This window comes from Pelobates fuscus, chromosome 5 (genome assembly GCF_036172605.1).
Source record: "Pelobates fuscus isolate aPelFus1 chromosome 5, aPelFus1.pri, whole genome shotgun sequence".
Classification (NCBI taxonomy): Eukaryota; Metazoa; Chordata; class Amphibia; order Anura; family Pelobatidae; genus Pelobates; species Pelobates fuscus.
Window position 1 is genome coordinate 335,865,493 of NC_086321.1, and position 13,454 is coordinate 335,878,946.

Consider the following 13,454-nt stretch of genomic DNA (forward strand, 5'->3'; position numbering starts at 1 on the left):
ATTCAAGAAACAAGACCAATTATTTTTTGGGCACACTTTAATTTTAAAGGTCTATCTCACTATCCAGGAAAATTTTCTGATTCGGAATTATAAAGATCCAAAAGAGTGGAAAATTTCATATTTTTCTGAAGATATGCAACAAATAGAGAAATCCTGAAGTAGACTTTATTTTTAACTTGAGGAAATTCAACGCAATGGCTTGTGGTCAAGATGCTATGTCCCAGAAGTGGGAATTTCAGTTGGGTTTATATATATATATATATATATATATATATATATATATATATATATATTCCCTCATTTCCTCTAATTCTGAGGGTTGCCAAGAAAATCTGGAAGGAAGGAGTAAAGGTTTATTCAAGAAACAAGACCAATTATTTTTTAGGCACAATTTAATCTGGAAGATCTATCTCACCATCCAGGAACATTTTCTGAGCCTGACTTATATAGATCCAGGAGAGTGGAAAATGTAATATTCAAGTTACAACACCGAATAGCTGGGATCTGTGGGAGGTTTCACGGCAAGGGAACACAATCCATTGTTGCATTATAGAATATTGTCATTTGATGTAATTTATGTAGTGCATACATGAACTGGCTGCCTGGTAGAGGTCAGATGACAGAAGGGGTAAAATGTAAATTGCATAGGTATGTGAAAGGGGTCAGATGGTTTACCATATGGATTGAACCTTTGATTAATCAAAGGCTGTGCAAGGTGTGAAATTCTACACTTAAAAAGCCTGTATGTCTAGTTCCAATGTAAACTAACTGACTTTAACCATATGGCCTGTAACACTTAATTGGTGAATTAATTTCTTTGATATGTTAATGATCATTAGCTTTCAAGAAAAAAAACCCTTGTGTTCCAGTATCATATCAAAAAGAAACATTATTATTATTATTATTATGATGTTATTTATATAGCGCCATCAAATTCCGCAGCGCTTTACAATGGGTGGACGAACAGACATGTAGTTGTAACCAGACAAGTTTGACACACAGGAACAGAGGGGTTGAGGACCCTGCTCAATGAGCTTACATGCTAGAGGGAGTGGGGTAAAATGACACAAAAAGGTAAGGATAGTATTAGACTAGTGACAGTTGCAGAAGAGGAATCAGTTAGGAGCTATTAACAGTTTAATTGATACGCTTTTATGAAGAAGTGGGTTTTTAACGATTTTTTGAAGGAGTGGAAACTGGGTGAGTTTAATAATAATTAATATCCACAGATTGATAATTAGGCCTCATTTTTATTATATTTAGAATGGGACAAGCACAACCTTCTAATCAAGCCTAAACATGATTTGCGAACAAGGGGACCACACAGATAGGGAGCATGATGACCTGAAAACAATAAGCAGGCAAGAGAGTGTGTACATGTGGGCATGGTACTCCATCACACCATTTACCAAATTTTGAGAGGATACTGCAGTCCTTTGCCCAGTTCCAGAATTGCTCCCAAAGGTCATCTCAAAGTTTCACATTAATTAGGAAATCGTTCTTCGGAAATATTTTATCTTGCTTATTATATAAAACCATCAACAGATTCACTGTTTTATCATGGCCCTCTTTGGTGGGATCCACTCTCAAATGAAAATTGCATAAGCTCTCTTTGTAATGGCACAAGACAAGTTAAAACTTCTATCTGTGGGGGGCAGGGCCTGAACCGCAAGATGGTCAGACGTGTCTGCTCATAGCTCCGGCAATCTAGAGCCAATAAATTGACATAAAGCGCAGAATGCAACCTGAAAGCCGACAGAAAACACACTGCCGAGCACTTACCAGCCAGTGAACCAAGTGCTAGCACCGGTGGACACCGATCTGGCGTGGAACCCCGAGATATGGAGCTTGCGGCCTACAGGATCCGTCAGCACGTCGGTTGGGGGAGACGGCCGCTCTCCCGACTGACTCACAGCGAGCTAAAATCAGCCCTGTCACCCCCTATCCTGGACCGGGGGGATATCCCGATCCCCACTGGGACAAGTAATACCTCCGCAACAGAGGACCTCTAAACCTGAACCCCTCACATCCACGTGGCAGCACCAAGATGGCTGCCGCACCGCAACAACTTCTAAGCCCAGAGGGCTCAAGCAAACAGGCTTGGAGGGAAAGCTTTGATATGAGATTCGAGCAGACATGCCAGAACTTCTGGGAACGACTTGCCAGTCGAACAGCTACACTAACCTCGCCTGCACTGCTGCTCAGTCCAGCCAACATGCTGGCACTCTATTCCTCCCATGGGCTCAAAGACCGCGTACAAGCGAGACCGCAGCCCAGCAATCCACACACCAGCAGGCCGAGACCCCGGCGACCGCTGAAGCCTGGCCCCTTAAGTTACTAAGCAGCGCACTCTACTGAGAACAGAGCAGGCTTTAGCAAGCAGCTCCGGCACAGGGGACCACCCAATACCCACCCTCTTCTTGGCACCGGGCTAGCCGGGGATCCGCTCAACACCACTTACCCCGGCAATCCAGCGGTCCATGCCGACCCCACAGAGGTGGAACGGCATCGCACCCAGGCACCGGAAGAGAACACGACCCGGGCGGTCGGCTCCAGGGGGTAAGTTGGCTCACAGAGCCCCCCCACAGAGACGCTCTTCCAAAAGAGGACTTAAACAGCCCCACCAAGAGGCACCTAGCCCAGGCCCAGGAGCTTGCCTTCATAAACGATCGCCCCAGCCCCAATTGGCGAACGCAATGGTCTGGAGAAGAGCTCCGCACTGCACCCTACATGCGGTGGTACAGCGATGCCTCACCCTCTGCACAACAAGACTCCAGCGGGCACCTCAGCAACATCTCGCACGGAGCTGAGGGGAGAAGAGACACGGCACCAGGACTACTATAGCAAGAGACTCTCCCTCTGAGCCTCCACGCGGAGTGGGCTGAGAGTCACCAAAGGACGCTATGATACCTGCTCTCAGGCACTAGAGAGTTCTATTAAATCCTGCTTACATCAACTAACCTGTTCATACGCCTGGAGGTATACTTAAGCATTCAAGCATTCACTCTGTAAAGCATGATACCCTAACTAACATAATCTACCATCCCTTCATGTACACATCGTAATATGCCATGTAATCATTGCAAGTATTGTACAGTACACTGAGCATTACAACAACCAGACAGCTAGGACTTCGCTAAATACTAAGCAGCAGGGCTAATACTGTACTAACTCATGTCCACTCTACACAATGGTAGATAGGCTTAACTGTTTTGCTATGTTAAGATTGAATAGGGATGACACATTACATATCTGTATAGCGTGTACAAGACAAGAAATTTGTACACGATTTTTCCTTGCCATGTTACTGTTATAACCTATATGAAAATGCATTGTTTGCCCCCCTGTTGTGGCGACGCAAGCTTCTTCTGTATACTCTATGCGCAATAAAAATACAGAATTCAAAAACAAACAAACAAAAAACAAACTTCTGTCTGTGAAGCAATGGGCATCATGTATAAAATTGCTGTATTCTAAAAAGTCCTTAAAAAGTTACTAAAAATTAGTAAAAGTGGGGCACTCACCATTAAAACCAGTAGTCATATTCCATTGGTGATTCCACTCATTTGACATAATTAGACCACTTTTCAAAACATGACACTTTTATACACTAGATCAGGGGTGCCCAAAAGGTAGATCTCCAGATGTTTTAAAACTGCAACTTCCATGATGCATTCTCATTGCAAAAGCATTATAAAGGCATGCAAATCATCAAGGTGATGTAGATGTAGTTCTACAACATCTAAGGAACTACGTTTTGGGCACCCCTGCACTTGGCTGTAAGCTCACTTGAGCAGGGTCCTCATCAACCTATTGTTCTTGTAACATTTTGTAATAATCTAATTTATTGTTCAATGTCCCCCTTTTATAATATTTAAAAGAGCTACGGAATAAGTTGGCGCTATATAAATACACAAAAGTGTTTTTTTTTTTTTCATTAGCGTAAATTTCCATTTGGATAACCTTGGAGACAATATTGTTTTTTTGTCTTCAACTTGTTTGAGACGAGTCTTCGCTGTATCTGCTATTTAACATTGGATGAAATGTATCAGTTTTGAGCCATCAGTAATCTGCATTGGTGTGCATGGTTGTACAAAAAAATATTGTGTTACCCTCACAGTGGTGAACCCTTTCTTTTTTTGACAGATTTATGTTTTCTGCAGACAAAATGTGATGGGATAATATGTACCTATCACATGTGCTGTTTACTAATACAATGTTTTAGTACATGCAATTTTTTTAAAAGACTGAACACATTGGCAGCTGTCATTTCCTTTGAAGTATATTTCAAAAGAATATCGTAAAAAAGGCAGGATGGGATTTAAAGCTTTAGAAAATATATTTATTCATCATCGTATAAGTTGAAAAATATATTCATCCACAAGCATTAGCATGAAAAGATAAGTGCAGTAAACACCCTAATGAAAATATGACTCACTTCTTACGAAAATAACACTGTGGTTTTTATTTTAGTGTTGATACAAATGTCATATTTTGAAACATTGAAAAAGTGATAACTAAAAAAATACATTAAAAAGAAGCAGAATTTAGTAATGAAAAACTAAATATGTATAACGTGCATCAAACGTTTGCGTATCGTGTAAGTAAAATGTAAAGACATAGGTTAGTTCCAGGATATATAAAATATAGTAGAACAAACGTTGGTGGTGAACTGGTGATTTCCACCTATGCCAAACATTTACCAGTCCAGGATTTAGGGATTACCTTGTTGTGTCTAAAAAAATTTTTTTTTTCTAAAAACACTTTACACACAACTGGGTAATCTTTAAATCCTGGGCTGTTAGGTGGTACTTAAGAACTTGGTTGGGAACCACTGATCTAGAGTGTTTTATTGCTCCATGTTTTTGTAAGTAGTTATTTTGTGGTTTTATATTGTTTTTATTGTATTTACCTCTTACAAAGATGTTCTAATTCATTGTTACTGTGCTTTACACTCTAATTTTATGGTACGCACTATTGTGTTTTTTTTATTTCTCTTTTATATATTCACAAAGGAATATCCACATCACCTATATCCTAGAGTGTGGATCATACCACTCCACGCATTACTTCTGGAGCCAATACTTAGGCTCCAAAATATATGAGTGCACACCTATCAACATACCTACTCCTGCTTATTATCTTAACATATTACACTATATACTTTTATTTTGTCTATATTTTTTCTGAGGACACCCATCGCTATAAGGAAAATTTGAAGAATCTGTACCACGATATATCCATAGACAGGTATCATTACACACAGGCATGCAAGTCAGAGTTGTATTTAAACTCTCTGAAAGTGACACTTCAGGTGCTCCACCTTCTTTTCCTGTTTTATCCTACCCCCTATCAGACAAGAGAGACTCAGTTTTTGGTGACTGAGCTGCCTTTGGACTATATCAGTATTGTACAAGCGTGGAATTTTTTCTGCTTTTGCCAAAGTTGTGCATGTGCATCTTGCATGCAAAAGTTGGACTACTAATGTTGGAAGGAAAATAAGGGACTATATTACCTCATATGACATCACCGATACAGGTCGCAGTCTTATAGCTGCTGCTATGTAATGGCGTCAAGTTGTTACATATTAATATAAGTGTACCTATGGACTGTTTGTATTTACTTGCCCTGTTTATATCGGATTTCAGTCGCCTTGTGCCAAATTATATGCAAAACAGAAAATAAAAATACAATAGCGTAATACAGGGACACTTTAGTCTTAGGAATACAGAAACAAACTATAAACAAACTATAATTGTATAATTGCATAATAAATAACTATATTTACTTATTTACTGTGATTAGGTGTGTGTTGTACTATATTACATTATTAAATGAATAGGGTACCACTATTTTACTGATATTAATTTATACTTATTGAGTGTGATGTATATGGGAAATGTCAACACAAGTGATGAAGCTACGGTTTCATTTCAAAACAAAAAAACACCATTTACACAACTACCATGCCATTTTATAGATGTTACATAACCTAGAAAGAACATTTAAGCACAGGTCTATTCTCACAACTCACTAAGTAGGAATGTATATAAATATATTTTTTTGGATCACCTTGGAGACAGCAAACTGTTTTTGTCTTCAACTTATTTGAGATGAGTCTTCGCTATATCTGCTTTTTAATCCTGGATGAAATGTATCAGTTTTGATCCATCAGTAAGCTGCATTGGTGTGCATGGTTGTACAAAAAAATTAAATAAATATATATATATAATCCAAACTATAACTAGTATTAGTACAGCACATTGACGACATTTGCTATAATTCCGTTACTACGGCTTACTTTTGCCACCTTAAACTTAATTATTACACAAACACATACATATCTCATTCATGATAATATGTCAGAACATTAATCAAGAAGACCAGGCCTTAACCCTTCCACTAGTCTGGTCACTCTTTAGGGGCGGCTTCCATGGGTTCATGCAGGTTTATCGGAAACCAGTTCAAGAAATAAGCAGTGCCTTTAAAGAATGTCTGGATAAGATATATGTATATTGTTGACTGTAGTAAATTGCACAAATCTATTTTTGCCCTCTTTTTATTTACAGGCCGTACCACGTCGTTGGTTCCGGCACACCACAACCGACTCGCCCTTATATTCTAACTACTCTTATACTTATCTCATACTCCATATACAGTCTTTTTGCCCCTAACACAAGTATTAAGGCCGTTTGGCCTGTAATTGTGGGAGGGGCTTGTATTTTCCCTCACCTTACTCCACACCCTCCGTGGTCTAGCGATTTGCATGACCCTCCCTCCACTCCCACTACTCAACATATCCTCCTTTTTCTCCCTTTACCCTTGGGTCGGCCCTCTTTTTATTTACAGGCCCTACCACGTCCTTATATTCTAACTACACTTATACTTATCTTATACTCCATATACGGTCTTTTTGCCCCTATCACAAATATATATATATATAAACATTTTAAATTTTGAGTCACCTCAATTCGGAGGGAGCCTAGTCATATTCTGATATAGCAATTGGGGAATAAATATTTAAAAAAAAAAAAACTAAAAGAAAAACTTTAAAAATACTTTTGTCAGTTGAGAAAATAAAATAATAGGTATAGTTTGAGAAAGAAATGCGGTAAAATAATGGTCAGATCTAATTTAAATTGAATTATTTATTTGTAATCCTACAATAAATTAAAAATATAGTAACTCTCCTTTGGCATGGATTGATGATATGTAGATTACGCATTTCCTAAATTGCTAATAAAGCACCCTCTAGAGAATTACTACTGTATTCAACCCTCTGGAAAATTGCTCTCATTATGTGCATAGTGTTCTAATTGAGAACATTGAGATGCAGATATAGAATGAAATTTTATATAGACCAAACAACAGTCAAAGGTATACAAGTATCGCTGTAAGACGATGTAATTAGCATTGTTGGACCATTTTGGAATGTTTGTAATATTAGGTTTTCTTAATCTCCATAATAAATATGTAAGCATTAACACATTTTATATTACCAATGTGTAAAATAATATTTAAACATTACTTACTGCACTGATATACAATATTGCACACGTTAAAATAGGATTTTGGACCTTTCATTACACATACTGGTTGTTGCTTTGATTTATACACTGTAAATTTTCTTTAAATATTTTATATAGCTGTACAGTACTGTATAATCTGCCAACGCAGCTTTATTTGGTTATGAATTATAGATCTTAAAGGCACTTAATGTAATAAACCATTTCCTAAGCCGAACATAAAAAATTATTTTCCTCTGATCTTAGAAGATGCCCCTGACACAGTGACTGCTTTAGAATCCTATGTACAAAGAGATCACCTTTCTTTTGCCCTTTGGTAATTTATGAATAGTTATCACATCACTTGTGAGAAGGCTCACCCCAGTCTAAACTTTTCCATTAATTTGTCTAAAAATATTTCATTTAATCAAGCATTTTCTTAAATTATGTTCGAAATTAAAAATCCATACTTTAGATTTTTCAGAGAAGTAACATTATATCTTGCTCCTTTTATTTCACTTATTATTTGTGAATTAATCTTGCTAGCCATTTCAGCCATCTTTTGTGACTGTGGAAATGTAAAAATGAATTGTTATGCTAATTATCATTTCCTAAATGCATAACATTATGTTTGTTGTCATTCCATTGCTCAGTATCCCATTTAATCTAAAGTGTGGACGGGGTACCTATCTCCTTCTGGCATCTCCAGCAGAAATTGGATTTATGGAGAACATTTTATGTTTGTTGAAAAGAGTGATGTACCAATGAGTTAATTACATTCAGGTTTTGTTTTATCATATAATGGTACTACTGGGTATGGGATGAGTAATTTTAAATATTTCTTACCAGTGTCCCTCTAAGAGGTGGCAGGTAAATGTATCTACATAAAATTGGGAATAAGGCCAAATGAGTAGAAAATAAATTAAATGTTACAGGTTTAGGTAGGTGTCACTGTTGAGTGGAAATAGCTGTGTTATAGTAATAATAATAATAATAATAATAATAATAATAATCATACAATTTGTCATCTAAATAGGATTAATTATTATTTTCATGTATGAATAAAGGATGGAAATTGATTTTATAAAGGTAGAAAATGTGTTGATGCCAAGGTAGTATATGAATCAAGAGGACCACTGGAATTGGTAAGAGTCACCAAGGTCTTGTTACCAGTGGGATACCTCATGGATCTGTACCTTGACCCATTCTCTTCAATATTTTTATTAGTGATATTGCAGAAGGTCTTGATAGTAAGGTATGTATTTTTGATGATGATACAAATATTTGGAACAGGGTTGATGTTCCAGGAGGGATAAGCCAAATGGCAGATAATATAGGTAAACTAGAAAAATGGTCAGAGCTGTGGTAACTGACATTTAATGTGGATAGGATAAGTGCAAGAAAATTCAGTTTGTGCGTAAAAAAACCCAAGGGCAGAGTATAGAATATTTGATACAGTCCTAACCTCAACATCTGAGGAAAGGGATGTAGGGGTAATTATTTCTGGTGACTTAAATGTATGCAGACAATGTAATAGAGAAGCAGGAAATGCTAGCAGAATGATTAGTTGTATAGGGAGAGGTATTAGCAGTAGAAAGAAGGAAGTTCTCATGGCATTGTAAAGAACACTGGTGAGACCTCACTTGGAGTATTGTACGCAGTACTGGAGACCGTATCTCCAGAAGGATATTGATACTTTAGAGAGAGTTCAGAGAAGGGCTACACAACTGGTTCATGGATTGTAGGGTAAAACTTACCAGGAAAGGTTAAAGGATCCTTACATGTATACCTTGGAGGAAAAACGAGACAGGGGGGTTTAATAGAAACATTTAAATATATAAAGGGTAATATATAAAGGGTATCAACACCATAAAGGAGGAAAGCATATTCAAAAAAAGGAAAACTAACATAACAAAAGGAAATAGTCTTAAATTGGAGGGGCAAAGTTTTAAAAATAATATCAGGATGTATTACTTTATTGAGAAAGTAGTGGGTGCATAGAATAGCCTTCCAGCTGCAGTGATAGAAGTTAACACAGTAAGGGAGTTTAAGCATGCATAGGAAAGGAAAAAGGCTATCTTAGATATATTTGATTAATGAAAGTATTTAGAAAATTGAGCAGACTAGATGGGTAGAATGGCTCTTATCTGCCGTCACATTCTAAGTTTCTATGTTTTCCTGGTCCTCCATGACACCTTATTGTTCATTATTTTAATTTTGTTCACATTTATTTTAACATTAGAGTGAATTATATTTATGAATCCCTTGTATAAGGTTGTGAAGAAAATAGGAAGTCATCCAAAAAAAGGTTGCACTATATATTGCATTTTTACAAACCATCTACACAGGCAGCTATAATAATAATATAAAGTAAATCTGATAACAGTTAGCTCTGTCTGCACATTAAGAGCTTGGACTGGTGGCCTTTTAATTCAGTTTCTCTTTAATAATCTAGAATCCAAAGACTCTATACAAGACTATCTCTCTAAGTACTCCAGTCCATAAGAGAAGCGAACTACAGTCATAGCCTTTCTCTACATCAGGGGTGGGGAACGTCCATGCCATGAACAGAGCTGGACTAGCCCACTGGGATCGGGAAAATGTCTTGCCGCTGAAGCTGGGGAAAGCAGAGGGCTGCAGGAACTGTAAAGGTATATATTTTTTTAACCCAAATTGCTTGGAAGATGCCAGGAGCGGCATCATAAAGTCGCTCCTTGCAATAAGTAGACGTGCAGGCCTCCGGGATATCATATCCGTCATATCCCAGCTTGAGAGAGACTTGAAAGTCTTCACCCCAGCTGCAGACCTAATGACAACCCAGGGAAGCTGCTGGTAATTAGACTGTGCAGGGAGAGGATCTGTAATTTGAGTGTGTCTGAGTTATTTTGTGTGTTTGTTTCATTGTTTGTTAGTGTATGTGTGTTTGGGTCACTTAATGTGTGTTTGTGTCAGTGTGTGTTGGTGTATGTGTGTATGGGTCATTTGATGTGTTTTTGTGTCATGGTCATTGCATGTGTGTTTGTGTCAGTGTGTTAGTGTATGTGCATATAGGTCATTGTATTTGTGTTTGTGTACGTGTATGTGCATATAGGTCATTGTATGTGTGTTTGTGTCAGTGTGTGTTAGTGTATGTGCGTATGGGTCATTGTATGTGTGTTTGTGTCAATGTGTGTTATTGTATGTGTATAGATCATTGTATGTGTGTTTGTGTTAGTGTGTGTTAGTGCATGTGCGTATGGGTCATTGAATGTGTGTTTGTGTCAGTGTTTATGTTAGTGTATGTGGGTATGGATCATTGTATATGTGTTTGTGCCAGTGTGTGTTAATGTCTCAGTGATCTTGTTAATAGTGACCATGCGTGTGACAGTGAGTTGTCTGTAGTGAGCATCGCAAAGAGTCGACTGTGCTCCAGACTGGCCAATGCAAATTTGGAAAAGCAGTTGCGAGTAGCAACATCACCAGTACCAGCTAACATCCCACGCCTCAGCAAAGAGAAGCAGATCCAGCCATCACATTAGGGGTGAGTTAATTAAATGTTTGACCAGGTGTAACAGGCTAATTGTTGATAATTGTGTATGGCCCGCGAATGATGTTATAAATATCCAAATGGCCCTTGGCAGAAAAAAAGGTTTACCACCCCTGCTCTACATCAGCAGACAATATTAGGGGGACTTGTCAAATTATATAACTTTATAAATACAGATTAGCACCTGTTTGGTTCTGGCTTAAATGGCATAAAACCCAATTAGAGTTTAGAACAATTGGTCAAATTCCAAACATCTCACAGCCAATTTTAATTAAAGGAACACAATAGGGTCAGGAACACAAACATATATTCCTGACCCTATAGTGTTAAAACCACCATCTGACCCCTGGTCCCCTCTTGTCTCTCTAAATATAGACAAATCATACTTGTATTCCACTCTGGAGCTACTGCCTTGGTCTCTGAACTGCATCTGACCTCTGATATCATCAGAAGTGGTGGTTTGAGCCAGCCAATCAAAGTGCTTCCTCATAGGATTGGCTGAGACTGTCAAGGAGGCAGATCAGGGGCAGAGCCAGCAGAAGCCAAACACAGTACTGACCAATCAGCATCTCTCCATAGAGATGAATTAAATCAATGCATCTCTATGAGGAAAGTTCAGTGTCTGCATGCAGAGGGTCGAGACACTGAATGTTGTGATGCACACTAGGCAGCACTGCCCCAGGAAGCACCTAGTAGCCATCTGAGGAGTGGCCAGTGAAGTTATCACTAGGCTGTAAATATAAACACTGCATTTTATATGAAAAGACCGTGTTTACAGCAAAAAGCCCTAGTGGAAATGATTCTACTTACCAGAACAAATGCAATAAGCAGTAGTTGTTCTGGTGAGTATAGTGTCCCTTTAAGGAAAATGGCAGAAAGTTACTGCACTGCATTGGGTCTTTTCTTGTTTGAGCAATAGAGTGGTTGCAGTGTGTTCTGTTAATAAGTACATTTAAGTAACTTACCAAATGATTATAATTGTTACTGATGCAAGTTCTCCATTGAGGATCATAAGTGCTGTAGTTTATCAACACTTAAAGAATTACCTGTTAGCTGTGATTAAAAAAAAAAAGCAAATATACCTCTCTTACTCCTATCCTTCTGGGATCTTTTACATTAAGCCAAAAACAATATCTCAACGTGGCGTTGAGACCTGCAATTTACAAACAACATACAAAAAATAGGAATACCCTATGATTCTATGAATATCGGAGTTGGGAAGAAAAGTCTACTAAAGTAAGGCTTTCAATTTTAGGTGATTCGTTAATTTGTTTTGCACTTTTCATATAATGCCTCAATTTAATATTTTTGATATACTGGTACTTTTTTTTTTCTTAAATAATTTCAGATTTTTAGATATACTTTTAAAGTGATTTAATATCTTTAAATATATTATGAAATTTTGATTACATTTCTTCATTAAAACATAACATATATTTACTTATCTCCATAAAGTGCTTGTAGTATCACAATTGGTCAACGTTTCAGCCCCAACATAGGACTTTCCTCTGGACAGCATTGCTGAGATGAAGTGGTCTGGGTGACTTTAGTGACCCTTAATGGCTGCACCTTTTATAAGTGTTTTTTCAGTTTCTACTTAATTTATATTGTTAAAGGCTTAGTGTGGCCAAAATGTGAATGTATATGATATGTGTGTGTAAAGTCTTTGCATGGCTGTTGACATCATGGTTTGTTTTTAACCTAGCAACACTTCTGATGTTTATCATTTCTTACTTGTATCAAAGGACAGGAAAGATAAACTATACAAGTGTCAAAGGTACCCATAGTTACATACTCTGTAGGATAGTAATAAACAAATATTGATTGGAAACCATGCAAATTAACTGTGTATATATTGCCGTCTCCAAAATATTCTACACAACAATAGCGACAACAAGATATGTAAGAACCTTACGCTACCTAAACAAAAAATAAGATAATTCTAATTCATCGTCCATCTCATCTATATTGCGATTAGGAAAAGGGAATCCAACATAGATAGGAAAAGACACTTGTGTGATGCAAAAAGTTCTACTAGCACATGTTTCAGGATGACAAACGTGTTTGTTTTTTTTGTTTTGTTTAGTTTTTTTTTGCTTTTCAATATATAATCGCTTAGTTTTCCCTATTATCATTTTGTAAAACCAACCTTTTTTATTTTTTTACTGAAAAATAGACTTGTGAATGGTGAAAAAAATGTGGTTCAACAGAATTAATTTGTCCAAAAAAAAAAAATTGTCAGTCATTTCGGGATTTGTCCATATGATTAGGTACGGACGTTTTGGGAAAAAATCTTTGGACAAACGATCAAACTATAACTTTTTTGCTTCTTCTCCTTTTTTTCTCATGTTGGTCACTTCTCACTTGACCTGTGAATAAAATAAACATTTAGTGACTGTCCTCAATCATCATTTTTCCCATCA